At 43.4% G+C, this 12,291-nt stretch overlaps 1 long non-coding RNA gene across 3 annotated transcripts; it reads left to right on the forward strand.

Annotated features, from left to right (window-relative positions):
- The first annotated feature begins 50 nt into the window (after nucleotides 1–50).
- LOC309630573 lies at nucleotides 51–9,523 on the forward strand. 3 transcript variants are annotated; one of them, XR_014245759.1, is made up of 5 exons: nucleotides 51–350; nucleotides 6,250–6,383; nucleotides 6,827–6,961; nucleotides 7,414–7,612; nucleotides 7,862–9,523. It is a non-coding gene; the product is annotated as an uncharacterized lncRNA (long non-coding RNA). The 3 variants fall into 3 exon arrangements; XR_014245760.1 differs by having other exon boundaries at nucleotides 53–350; nucleotides 7,414–9,523; XR_014245761.1 differs by lacking the exon at nucleotides 51–350 and adding an exon at nucleotides 363–551 and having other exon boundaries at nucleotides 7,414–9,523.
- Nucleotides 9,524–12,291: the final 2,768 nt, after the last annotated feature.

Here is a 12,291-nt window from a genome sequence, read left to right on the forward strand (position 1 = left end):
GGCCCCGGGAGGGAGACAAAAGGGCGGGACCCTTGGGGACGGGGCCGGGGCGCAAGGCACGCCTGCCCGGCTTTGGGGGCGGGGCCCCGGGGGCGGAGACGAAGGGGTGGGACGCTCGGGGGCGGGGCTGAGCTTCCTTCCACACCGGTGGCCTGGATCGCTCCGTCTCGCTGTGGAAGGACCAGCGTCTCCGCGTGGGTCAGGAGGCAGCCATTGGCGGAGCCCCCGTCGGAGCCCAGGCCCCGTCCTACCGCCGGGTCCCGTCCTTTCCCGTCGGGAAGCACTCTCTGCTGGCGGGGGCTCTGAGCTGGATTTTTATGACCATGGCCTCTGCCCCCGGCTCCTCCCAGGTGATCCGCACTGTACACTCCACGGAGCAGCGTCACACCTGTCAGCTCACTTTTCCAGCTGCTCTGGGAGAGGGTCAGGGGTCAGTCCTGCCTGCTCCTAGGCCTTTCCTTTTCGCGCTGTCTGTGGCTGCTTTCCCCGAGGACAGAGACAGTCTGCCCAGAGAACCTAAAACATTTACTCTCCGGCCCCTTGCAGAAAAGGTCTGTGGACCCCTGACGTACAGGTGAAGGTGTGGGCAATTTGCTGGCGATGGACCAAACATTGTAAAGTCACAGCGAAGTTTGGGACGCCTGCAAGGGATGGGTGATTGGGACTAGATTAGGGGATAAACAGGAAATAAATATAGGGATAAGAACCTGGGGAATGATGGATTACAGGGCATCTGATGATGGTTTTGTTTTGTTTTTTTCATTGTGGTAAAGTACACATAATATTTACCATCTTGATTATTTTAAAGCGTATGGTTCAGTGGTATTAAATACATTGTGCAACCATCACCACTGTCCCTCTCCATAACTCATCTTATAAAGCTGAAGTTCTACATCCATCAGACAGTAACTCCCATTCCCCCTCCCTCTACTCTCTGGCAACCACCATTCTACATTGTCTCTATAATTTTGACCACTAAGTATCTCATGTGAGTGGAGTCATACAGTATTTATCTTTTGGTGATTGGATTATTTCACTTAGCATAATGTCCTCAAGGTTCATCCATGTTGTAGCATGTGTCAGAATTGCCTTCCTTTTTAAGGCTGAATAATATTCCATTGCATGAATATGGGGGATCTGGCTTATCCATTCACCTGTTGATGGGCACTTGGGTTGCTTCCACATTTCTGCTACTATGATCATGCTGCTATGAACATGAGTGTGCAAATATCTCTTCAAGACCCTGCTTTCAATTCTTTTGTGTATATAACCAGAAGTAGACTTGTTGCATAATGTGTTAATTTCATTTTAAAATTTTTTGAGGATCTGGCATCCTGTATTACACAGGGGCTGTACCATTTTATATTCTCACCAACAGTGCTCAAGGTTCCAATTTCTTCACATCTTTACCAACATTTATTTTCTGTTTTTTTTTATAGTAGCCATTCTAATGTGTGTGTAGTGGTATTTTGTAGTTTTGATATGCATTTCCCTATTGATTAGCGATTCTGAGCACCTTTTCATGTGCTTATTGGACATTTGTATATCTTCTTTGGAGAAGTGTCTATTCAAAACCTTTGTCCATTTTTGAATTGGGTTGGGTTTTTTTGTGTGTGGTTGAGTTTTAGGAGTTCTCAGTATACTCTAGATATTAATACCTTATCAGATATATGATGCAAATATTTTCACCCATTCTTGGGGTGCCTTTTTACTCTGAGGATATTGTCTTTTGATGCACAAAATTTTAAATTTTCATGAAGTCCAAATTGTTTTTCTTTTGTTGCCCATGTCTTTGGTGTCATATCTAAAAAATTATTGCCAAATCCAGTGTTGTGAGGTTTTTGCCCTATGTTTTCTTCTAAGAGTTGTATAATTTTAGGTCTTACATTTAGGTCTTCGATCCATTTTGAGTTAATTTGTAAACATGGTGTTAGGTAAGGGTCCAAATTCATTCTTTTGCATGTGGATATGCAGTTTTCCCACCAGCACTTGCTGAAAGACTGTCTTTTCCTCATTGAATGGTCTTGGCACCTTTGTCAAAAATCATTTGGTCAAAAAAAACAATCATTTGATCATATATGCCAGAGTTTATTTCTGGACTCTATTCTGTTCCATTGGTCTATATGTATGCCTTTTTTTTTTTTTTTTGTAATTTTTATTGGAGCACAGTTGATTTACAATGTTGTGTTAGTTTCAGGCGTACAGCAAAGTGATTCAGTTATATATGTATGTCTTTATGCCGGTAATCACAGTGTTTTGATACTGTAGCTTTGTAGTAAGTTTTGAAATCAGGAAGTATGAATCCTTCAGCTTTGTTCTTCTTTTTCAAGATTATTTTGGCTATTCAGGATCCCTTGAGATTTTATATGAATTTTAGGGTGGGTTTTGCTATTTCTACAAAAAAGAAATGACAGGGATTATATTGAATCTTTAGATCACTTTGGGTAGTATTGCCATCTTAATAATATTAAGTCCACAATTTACGAACATGGGATATATTTCCATTATTTATGTTTTCTTTAATTTCTTTCAGCAATGTTTTGTAGTTTTCAGTGTACAAGTCTTTCACCTCTTTGGTTAAGGTCATTCCTAAGTATTTTTCCTTTTTGTTGCTGTTGTGAATGGAATTGTTTTCATAATTTCCTTTTCAGATTGCTTATTGTTAGTATATAGCAACTGACTTTTGTATGTTGACTTTGTATCCTGCTGAATTCATTTATCAGCTCTAACAGGTTTTCGTGCAATCTTTAGGGTTTTTTAAAAATAATTTCATATCATCTATGAACAGAGATAATTTTGCTTCTTCCTTTCCAATTTGGATGCCTTTTATTTCTTTTCCTTGCCTAACTGCTCTGGCTGGAACGTCTAGTACTATGTTGAATAGAAGTGGTGGAAGTAAGCATCCGTGTCATGTTCCCGATCTTAGTGAAGAATCAGTCTTTCACCATTGCTGTGGATTTTTCAAATATGGCTTTTATTATGTTGCGGCAGTTTCCGTCTATTCCTAGTTTGTTGAGTGTTTATTCATGAAAAGGTGTTGAACTTTTCAAATGCTTTTTTAAAATACTTTTATTTTTTAATATTTATTTTTATTTATTTGGTTGCGCCGGGTCTTAGTTGCGGCAAGCGGGCTCCTTAGTTGTGGCATGCAAACTCTCAGGGGCAGCATGCTTGTGGGATCTAGTTCCCTGACCAGGGATCGAACCCGGGCTCCCTGCAGTGGGAGCACGCAGTTTTAACCACTGTGCCACCAGGGAAGTCCCTCAAATGCTTTTGCTGCATCAGTTGAGATGATCATGTGGTTTTTGTACTTCATTCTGTTAATGTGGTATATTATATTGATTGATTTTCATATGTTGAACCATCCTTGCTTTGCAGGAATGAATCCCACTTGGTCATGATGTATGATCTCTTTAATATGCTGCTGAATTCCTATTTTGTTGAGAACGTTTGCATCAATGTTCATAAGGGATATTGGCCTGAAGTTTTCTTTTCTTTTAGTGTCTTTATCTGACTTTGGTATCAGGGTGATGCTGGCTTCTAGAATGAATCAGGAGGCATTCCTGCCTCTTCAGTGTTTTGGAAAAGCTTGAGAAGGATTGGTGTTAGTTCTTTAAATATTTGGTAGACTTCACCAGTGAAGCTGTAGGCTTCAGGGCTTCTCTCTGTTGGGAGATTTTTGATTACTGATTCAATCTCCTTACTTGTTATAGGGCTTTTCAGATTTTCTATTTTTTCCTGAAAATTTTTCTGAGGGGGCTTTTGGGCATGAAAGGAATACTTAAAGAGTTACTTATGTTTTATAAATTTATTTATTTTATTTATTTACTTTTGGCTGCGTTGGGTCTTTGTTGCTGTGCGCAGGCTTTCTCTAGTTGTGGCGACCACGGGCTATGCTTGGTTGCGGTACGCGAGCTTCTCATTGTGGTGACTTCTCTTGTTGTGGAGCACGGGCTCTAGGGGCGCAGGCTCAGTAGTTGTGGCACGCGGGCTCAGTAGTTGTGGCTCGCGGGCTCTAGAGCGCAGGCTCAGTAGTTGTGGCGCACGGGCTTAGTTGCTCCGCAGCATGTGGGATCTTCCCGGACCAGGGCTCGAACCCGTGTCCCCTGCATTGGCAGCACGCGGATTCTTAACCACTGAGCACCAGGGAAGCCCACTTATGTTTTAATTACTATTCAGTTGATTAAAGTATCAAGTTTAAATATCTCATATCTCTTAAGCCTAAAAGCCTAAAACGTCAGTTTACAAATATTGTTATCTTAATAAATTCAGTGATCTTTGTATGAAAATAAGATTTTGTTTCTCCCTATTCTTTGGTTAGCCTTCAGTTAACCATGGGCTTTACAAATTAAATCTTCCTTAATTTTACCCCACACTTCTGTACTTAATTGATCAAACTCCCTTGGGCATCTCAAACTATACTTTCAAATTTGATTTAGCCGACTCTCTTAAATACACCAATAGCCACCCAAGTAGTCTTATTCCCGAGTCAAATCTAATAAGCAAAATCTTACTAAACCGTTAAGCAACTCTTATAAATCTAATAAAATAGACATAAATCTAGCAGATTCTCTTACCTGTTTTAAACATTTTAAATGAAATACATATAAAACAGTAGAATAAAACTAATTATTACAGATAGCCTACCCAGCACCCAAATATCAACCCAGGCAGATTCTTTTATTCATCCAGACACCACAAATGTACTTTCCTAACCCAGGGGCACAGAGCCATCCTCTCGGGCCACTTCACACTGAGGTGCTGGAGGCTTAACTCTTGATGGGATATTCTTGCCCAGGACCTGGGTCCAGAATGATTTCCAGGATGATTCGTCATGAGTCGGTATTTATTAGGCTGAGTCACTATGGAGATAATTGGACTTCCCAGGCCTGTGTCTTTTTTTGTAATAGTAAAATCTTCCATAATTCTTCATTGCCTGAGTAGAGCTGATAAGATTCTACAATCCCCTACCAGGGGTGCAATGAATATTTTAGCCGTTTGATTTGTAATGATGAAATTTTGATGTTGACCAAAACTTGAATATAGTATATAGTATACACACAGTCTGGCTTTGCCAACATACTGTAAACATCATTATAAACTTGTACATGCCTTTTTTTTCTTTTCTTTTGTCTTTCTAGCATGCCTGATATGGCTCTGCAGAGAACTACTGCTTTCTTTCTAGTCCCCAAATTGTCACAAGCTGCTCCGTGGGAGCCCCTTTCAACTGGCTCCTTTATGCTTTAAAATTGCCCTGGATCATTTTGAAAGCATACTTTCTTTCTGGCACCACACTGGTGCTCCAGGCCCATCTTAATTATCCTTGCCCTAAGACATAGGATCAGACACTTTCCAAGGCTCCTTGCTTCCTTTTGGGGAACTGTACTTGAGACCAAAAATCCAGGCGCTTTGGGCATATGTTAGACCACTCTGCTTGACCCTGGGAGTGGGCGATAGCACAGAGGCCACTTTAAAGGCAGGCCCCTAAAAGATATATTTTTAACATGTCATGGAATCATATCATTTTAAATTTATCTCCAATTTAATGGAGTACTTAAACCTTCTAATATAAAATATTTTTTTGTCTTTTCTTGAATACCAGCTTCCCTATTGCCACAAATACAACATGTTTTTACTAACTTTAATGTGAGTGCTGTCTATTATAATACCGACCCGCGGAGACTAAATTAGACCCTGGGTCCCTTGCCTCGGCTGCACCACACAGCCCCCTCTCACTTCCGAGATCCTAGTTTTCCGCCGACTGTCACTCCTTGGTATCTTTTTGACGTCAGAAGCTGGGACTTTTGGTGGTGACTATAGTGGGGTCAGTCTGACTGAGTGATATCAGCTCATTGAGGGGTAAATGGAATGACTTTATTTTTCCAGTGACGGCTACCAGCTGCACTCTTACTGATTTCCTGCTTACTGACAGGCTCCCTTAAGGACGCACAGTCCAAATCTATAATTTGTCAGTCAGTATCCGTTACTGGGACAGTATCATTTTGGTTGAGTCTCGTTGTCTGTTTTGAAACTTCAGTCTCATCTCTCCCCCAAAACTGCCCCCGTCATGTCAGCGCCCTCCCCGGTAAAGACTCGACATGCGGCTCCACTGGCCCGGGTGGGTGCAGAGGCTCTGCACTCTCGCCCACAGCTCTTGTCCGAGGGATTCTTCAACTGGTGGGAAAGACAGAAAGAGGAAGAACGATGTTTCTTTCCATGACTGCTCACTGGCGGCCCTCCTTCCTGCAGGTCATGATGTGAACAGCCGAGGCTGGTAGTAACCACCTTCCTGTCTCTGCTGTACCCGTCTCGGCTAATCCAGCCGGACTTCTGGCGGTGCTGGAGGTTAAACGGCACTGCGAGGCAAGAGGAGATTAGTCTTGGTAAGTCCTCTAGACGTGGAATCCAGGGAAAGGTCCAGGGTAGTTCGCTGGATAGTAATTACAGGATAGGCCCTGGGCATCCTGTGTAGGCTTGCAATTCAGACGCATCAGCCTGATGCAGAGGGGAGAGCTTCTGGAAGGCTGGGGTGGGAGGGGTAGCTGCAGGGCCACTGGTGCCCCAGGGGTGGCCGGTCGAGCTCCAGAGTGGGGACCTGAAGAGTAGCCTGTCCTCAGGTTCAGGTCTACTCTACCGTCAGGGAGAGGAAGTGCATAAAAAAGGGCCCACCTTTTGTGGGCCTCTAGCTGGCGAGACATTGAGCTGGACCTGGGACGGGCACGTGTGTGTGCATGCACGGGGACTTGGGGAGTGTAAGTATTGTCTGTTGATCTTCTGTATATGCTTCTAGCTCTTTCCTTTGCATCGCTTCCCCTCTTTTCACAAGGGCTTTAACAAACTTCCCGCAAACAGAGTATCTGAAAAGAAACATTTGTTGAAGACACCACTGTTGGAGAATGTGTCACCAGACCCCCGGTCCATGTTTTGGCTGAGGCCTGAGATCTGATTCAGCTCCTTGGCGGTAAGACACAGACGTCTTCAAACTTCTTCAAGAAAAGAGGGGCTGTTGTGAGGCGGGGCCCTGGTACCGGGCTGGCTGGGAGCTGCTTGGCTCAGGGACCTGAGGGGCCGCCACAGGTGGGAAGGAAGTAAGGAGACTTGAGGCGAAACGCCACGTGGCTCCTGAACAGTGAAAGCACCTGAGTCGACAGCGCTGAGCCAGTTTTCATTTCCGGTTTTCGGTGGTTGTGCCACAGTAGAGGTTAACGTCAGGGGAAGCGGAGTACTATATATGCGAGCTCTCCGTCCTGGTTTTGCAACTTTTCCTTAGGTCTAAAGTTATTTCAAAATGAAAAAAAAATTTTAAATTACTGCTGCCTCGGTCCTGCCCTGTGAGTTAAGGGGAGCTCGGAGTTTTGAACTCTTGTTTAATGCCAGGTACACTTTTCGCGTTTCCTAATGTAATCCTCACAGCCCCAGGGGAGGTGAGCCCTGGAGCCGGTCGTACGGGGAAAATGGAAGCTCAGAGACACTAAGGAAGCCGTGTGGTTGATGAGAAGAGGACCAGACGGCCACCCAGGCCAGCTCCCCCGCCACCCCACGGGGAGAGCCTGGGCCAGGGCAGAAGAAAGCTAGAGGCGGAACCCAGGGAGGCAAGGGCTTGCAGCCCCCGGTGAGGAATTTGGACTTTATCCTGGAGGCCAGTGGGTCTCAATCCTGGCTGCACATCGGATCCTCCGGAGAGCTCTGAGGATGACTACTGCCTGGGTCCTACCCCAGGAAGTCTGACTCGGCTGTTTTTTTGGTTTGGTTTGGTTTGGTTTTTTATATTGGAGTAGAGTTGATTAACAGTGCTGTGTCAGTTTCAGGAGTACAGCAAAGTGGTTCAGTTATACATATACATGTATCTCATCTTTTTCAGATCCTTTTCCCGTTTAGGTCATTGCAGGATATTGAGCAGAGTCCCCGGGCTGTAGAGAAGGTCCTTGGTGGTTGTCCCGTTTAAGCACAGCAGTGATGCAGCTGTTGGTTTCGAAGCTCTCCAAGCGATGCTGTCGTGCAGGCCAGGCTGTGATGAGAACTGCCGTCATGTTGTCACACACGGTCACGAGGCCTGCTTTTCACTGACCCTTCGCAGGGACGCCGGGGCCCGAGGCCACGCCCTCGCGCCCCAGCTGCCCCGAGAGCCCTCACAGAGGCGTTACCCTCTTCTCCCAAGTCAGTCTGCGAGCTCCGGTCGCCCCACGCTGTCCCCTCCGTTTCTGGCCCCCGCCCCCCAGAGGGCGCTCAGCCTCTCGCACTCCGGAAGCCTTTGCGCCCACGCTAAAGCTTGCGGCGAGGAGCTCCAAACACTGCCATCATACTGATGACATTTTATTGTTACAGAGAAAAGTAATTTTAAAATGTATACATCATCCACATTTCAATTTTTTTCTCTCTGGAAACTTTACTTCCCCACATGGCTGGAACATAAACAGACCAAGAGGACCACGGTGACCTGCAGAAAGCAAGTGAGCGGAACTGACCTCCCGGTGACTGTTATTCTAGAGTCAATGAGTTGAGGGCTTTGCCCCGCAGGGTCTTCATCTCCTGCCTTCTCCAGTGGCTGTGCTTGGTCTCTCGCCTCTCTAAGCATATACATCAAACACAGACCCGGCAAGGCGCATCAGGGCCCTAAAGAAGCACCACCAACCTGCCGCCGGGCCCAGCATTGTGAGAGATGCCTTGCGAAGGTCGGAGGGCTGTTTGTCCGCATACACAGTTGAAACCACGCTTAGCGATCCCTTACTTACCAGTGGAAACACCCGACTGGTAAGTGGCTCAAGCCTGGTTTCCAGTCTGAGCCGCACCAGGTTCTCAGCAGAGCCACGTGACCTAAGCTCTCAGCCGCCGTTTCCAGACGCACACCTCGTGTGCATCCCGTCCCCCAGGACTGTTGCAAAGGGGAAACGAGAACTTATTCGTACACATCCCGGTGTGATGGCTTCTAAAGGCTCAGTTGGCAGGAGCTGGTTCTTCATGTTTATGAGTCAAGTGGACGCACAGTATCTCTGACTCTGGTAATAGCTCCAGAAGGTGGGAATCAAGAGGGAGGGCTCTGCACCTGGGTGGAGGAGTGGCTGATGTGGAGGCCAGATGTCGCCGGTGTGGCGAGGGGCAGAACTTTCCAAATATCTGGGAGGATGTGATGAGTGTATCTGGTTGGAAGCACAGATGTCTAAGGGCTGTGAGCTCAGCTATACGATTTGCCCAGATAGAAGAATTCAATACAGAATTAAGTGCATCTCCCCTATATTCACAACAGCACTATTCACAATAAGCAAGACATGGAAGCCACCTAAATGTCCATCGACAGAGGAATGGATAAAGGAGATGCGGTACATATATACAATGGAATATTAGTCATAAAAAAGAATGAAATAATGCCATTTGCAGCAACATGGATGGACCCAGAGATTCTCATACTAAGTGAAGTAAGTCAGAAAGAGAAAGACAAATACCATATAATATCACTTATATGTGGAATCTAAAATATGACACAAATGAACTTATCTACAAAACAGAAACAGACTCACAGACATAGTGAACAGACTGGTTGTTGCCAAGGTGGGGGAGGGGTGAATTGGCAGATGCAAACTATTATCTATAGGATGGATAACCAACAAGGTCCTACTGTATAGCACAGGGAGATATATTCAATGTCCTGTGATAAACCATAATGGAAAAGAATATGAAAAAGAATATATATATGTATAACTGAATCACTTTGCTGTACAGCAGAAACTAACACAACACTGTAAATCAACTATACTTCAGTAAAATTAAAAAAATAAAATTAAGTGCTTCTGAAACATTTTCTAAAGAGGGTGAAATGTGAAGTTTTGGCAAATACCCAAAAGTTTTGAAAAAGCAGAAATACCAGAAAATGAAGAACTAAAATGTTCCCTAATATGTATAATTAAAAAAAAAAACTAATTGGCACCACCTTATGGAATCAGTGTAAAAATATATAGATCATGTCAGCCCTTAAAGATATTAATGATTGAGTGATATGATAATCTAAGGGGAGTTGAATGATACGTTGGCAACTAAAGTCACTCTCACAGTTTCTTGGACGTTTTGCAATATGATTCTCCTTAGTGGGTCTTGAGAGGGTGAGATCACCATCAAGGCAGCAAAGAATCTCTCGGGTTGATTACAGCCATCGAGGGAGAGCAGATGATTCTTTGCATCCATGAAAATAAATATTTGCCACAAACCCAATAGACAGCAGTCTTCATGGGGACATTAAGTCCCACTGATGGGTTCTTTATTTCTGTCCCTGTCTGACCAAGCTCTGGTGTGTGTGTGTCTGACTCTGTCCGCTTCTGGCTGAGGCTGAAGGAGGTGAGGAAAAGGCACAAGGACAGAGAAGACAGAACTGAGCGTTGGGTCATGCTTGCTGTGCGCTGGAGAGAATTTCAGAACCAAATACCTGCTGTACAGCACAGGGAACTCTACTCGTATCTTGTAATAACCTATAAGGGAAAAGAATCTGAAAAAGAATAGATAGATATATGTATAACTGAATCACTTTGCTGTACACCTGAAACTAACACAACTGTAAATCAATTATATTTCAATAAAAATTTGAAAAAAATGAAAAAAAATCATCTGTGGGATATCAGTCAGTTGTAATACTATGCAGCCAATAAACTGATAATTACATTGACAATTTTGACACATGAAAAAACGTACAAAAAATAATTTAAACTGCAAAATAGATGAATTCAAAAGGCCATAGATCTATTTATTGAAAATGTGTGAAATGTATGTGTATTTTGAAAACAAAATTGGAAGCTAAGTTGTTGTGCAGAAAATGTTTAGAGTTCATTGTTGGTTTTTTTGTTTTTTGTTTTTTTTGGTAAAGTAGCTGAAATACATTAAACAAGAAAAGAAGATCTTCCACTTTGGGTGAATATATAAAGTAATAAATTCTACTTCATTTAATAATCATTTGATAATCCAATGGCATTCAATGTTAGCTTCTGTAGTGAAAATGGTGAAAAACCAGGTTAAATACCAAGTAAGCAAAGAGGTATGAGATATTGCCCCACGCATGGAGCAAACCATTCTAAGTCCAGGGGTAATTTTTGAAATTGAAAAAAAAAAAGGGTTTTTATTTAAAACTCTTAGTCAGGGACTTCCCTGGTGGCGCAGTGGTTAAGAATCCGCCTGCCAATGCAGGGGACACGGGTTCGAGCCCTGGTCCGGGAAGATCCCACATGCCGCGGAGCAACTAAGCCCGTGTACCACAACTACTGAGCCTGCACGCCTACAGCCCGTGAGCCACAACTACTAAGCCTGCGAGTCACAACTACTGAGCCTGTGCGCCTAGAGCCCGTGCTCTGCAACAAGAGAAGCCCCCGCAATGAGAAGCCTGTGCACTGCAATGAAGAGTAGCCCCCACTCGCCGCAACTAGAGAAAACCCACACGCAGCAACAAAGACCCAATGCAGCCAAAAGTAAATAAATAAAAGAATTTTTTAAAAAATTAATTGAAAAAAACCCTCTTAAGTCAACTGTTTGAAACCTGAAACAAAATGCAAAGTACATCTCTTTGTTGAGGTGTCAGAGGTTCTATGTGCTATGTAGTGTAACATGATATTTTATTGTTAATTAGCTGCTTAAATCAGATGCTCACTGAAATTCTATTTAAAATTTTTATTTCCTGAATTTTCTTTTACGAGAAACTGCCAGTCTACTTTCTGAGAAGTGTTGGTTTGCTGTAGGCCTCTGCTACTATCACAAACAAACCAAAGGAACCCCATGCTCCTCTAAGATACGTGGGTATTCCCTTCTGAAAAGGCAGGACCTCCCCAAAACACCCCAAACAAGGAAGACAAACTAAGAAATTTACAGTATACACAGGAAGGGTAATTATCCCTAAAATATGAGGCACTCTTTCTTACAAATAAGTAAGAAAAAGATAAACACTTTCTACAATATAGGCAAAAAATCCCTTCATAAAAGAAGAAAAACAATTGGTAAACATAGGAAATTTTTTACCATCACTTGCAAACAAAGAAGTTTAAAATTAAAACAATGATTTGATCGTTTAAAAACCTATCATATTGGTAAAGAAAAAAAGTCTGATACTATAACACGTTGTTCAGGGCATTTGAATGTGGGCATCCTGACCTCTGCTGGTAGGAGGTTTGTTGATGAACTTTCTGGATGGTGGTGAAGCACTATATATTAAAACCTTAAAATGAACATGGATCTAGCATTTATGTTTCTAGGAATTTATCCCAAGGAGACAGTCTGATAAGTTTGCAAGGAATTATGGCACAAGGAGGTTTGTTGCAGCGC

This window comes from Balaenoptera borealis (genome assembly GCF_965194805.1).
Source record: "Balaenoptera borealis genome assembly, chromosome: 6".
NCBI classification, from domain to species: Eukaryota; Metazoa; Chordata; class Mammalia; order Artiodactyla; family Balaenopteridae; genus Balaenoptera; species Balaenoptera borealis.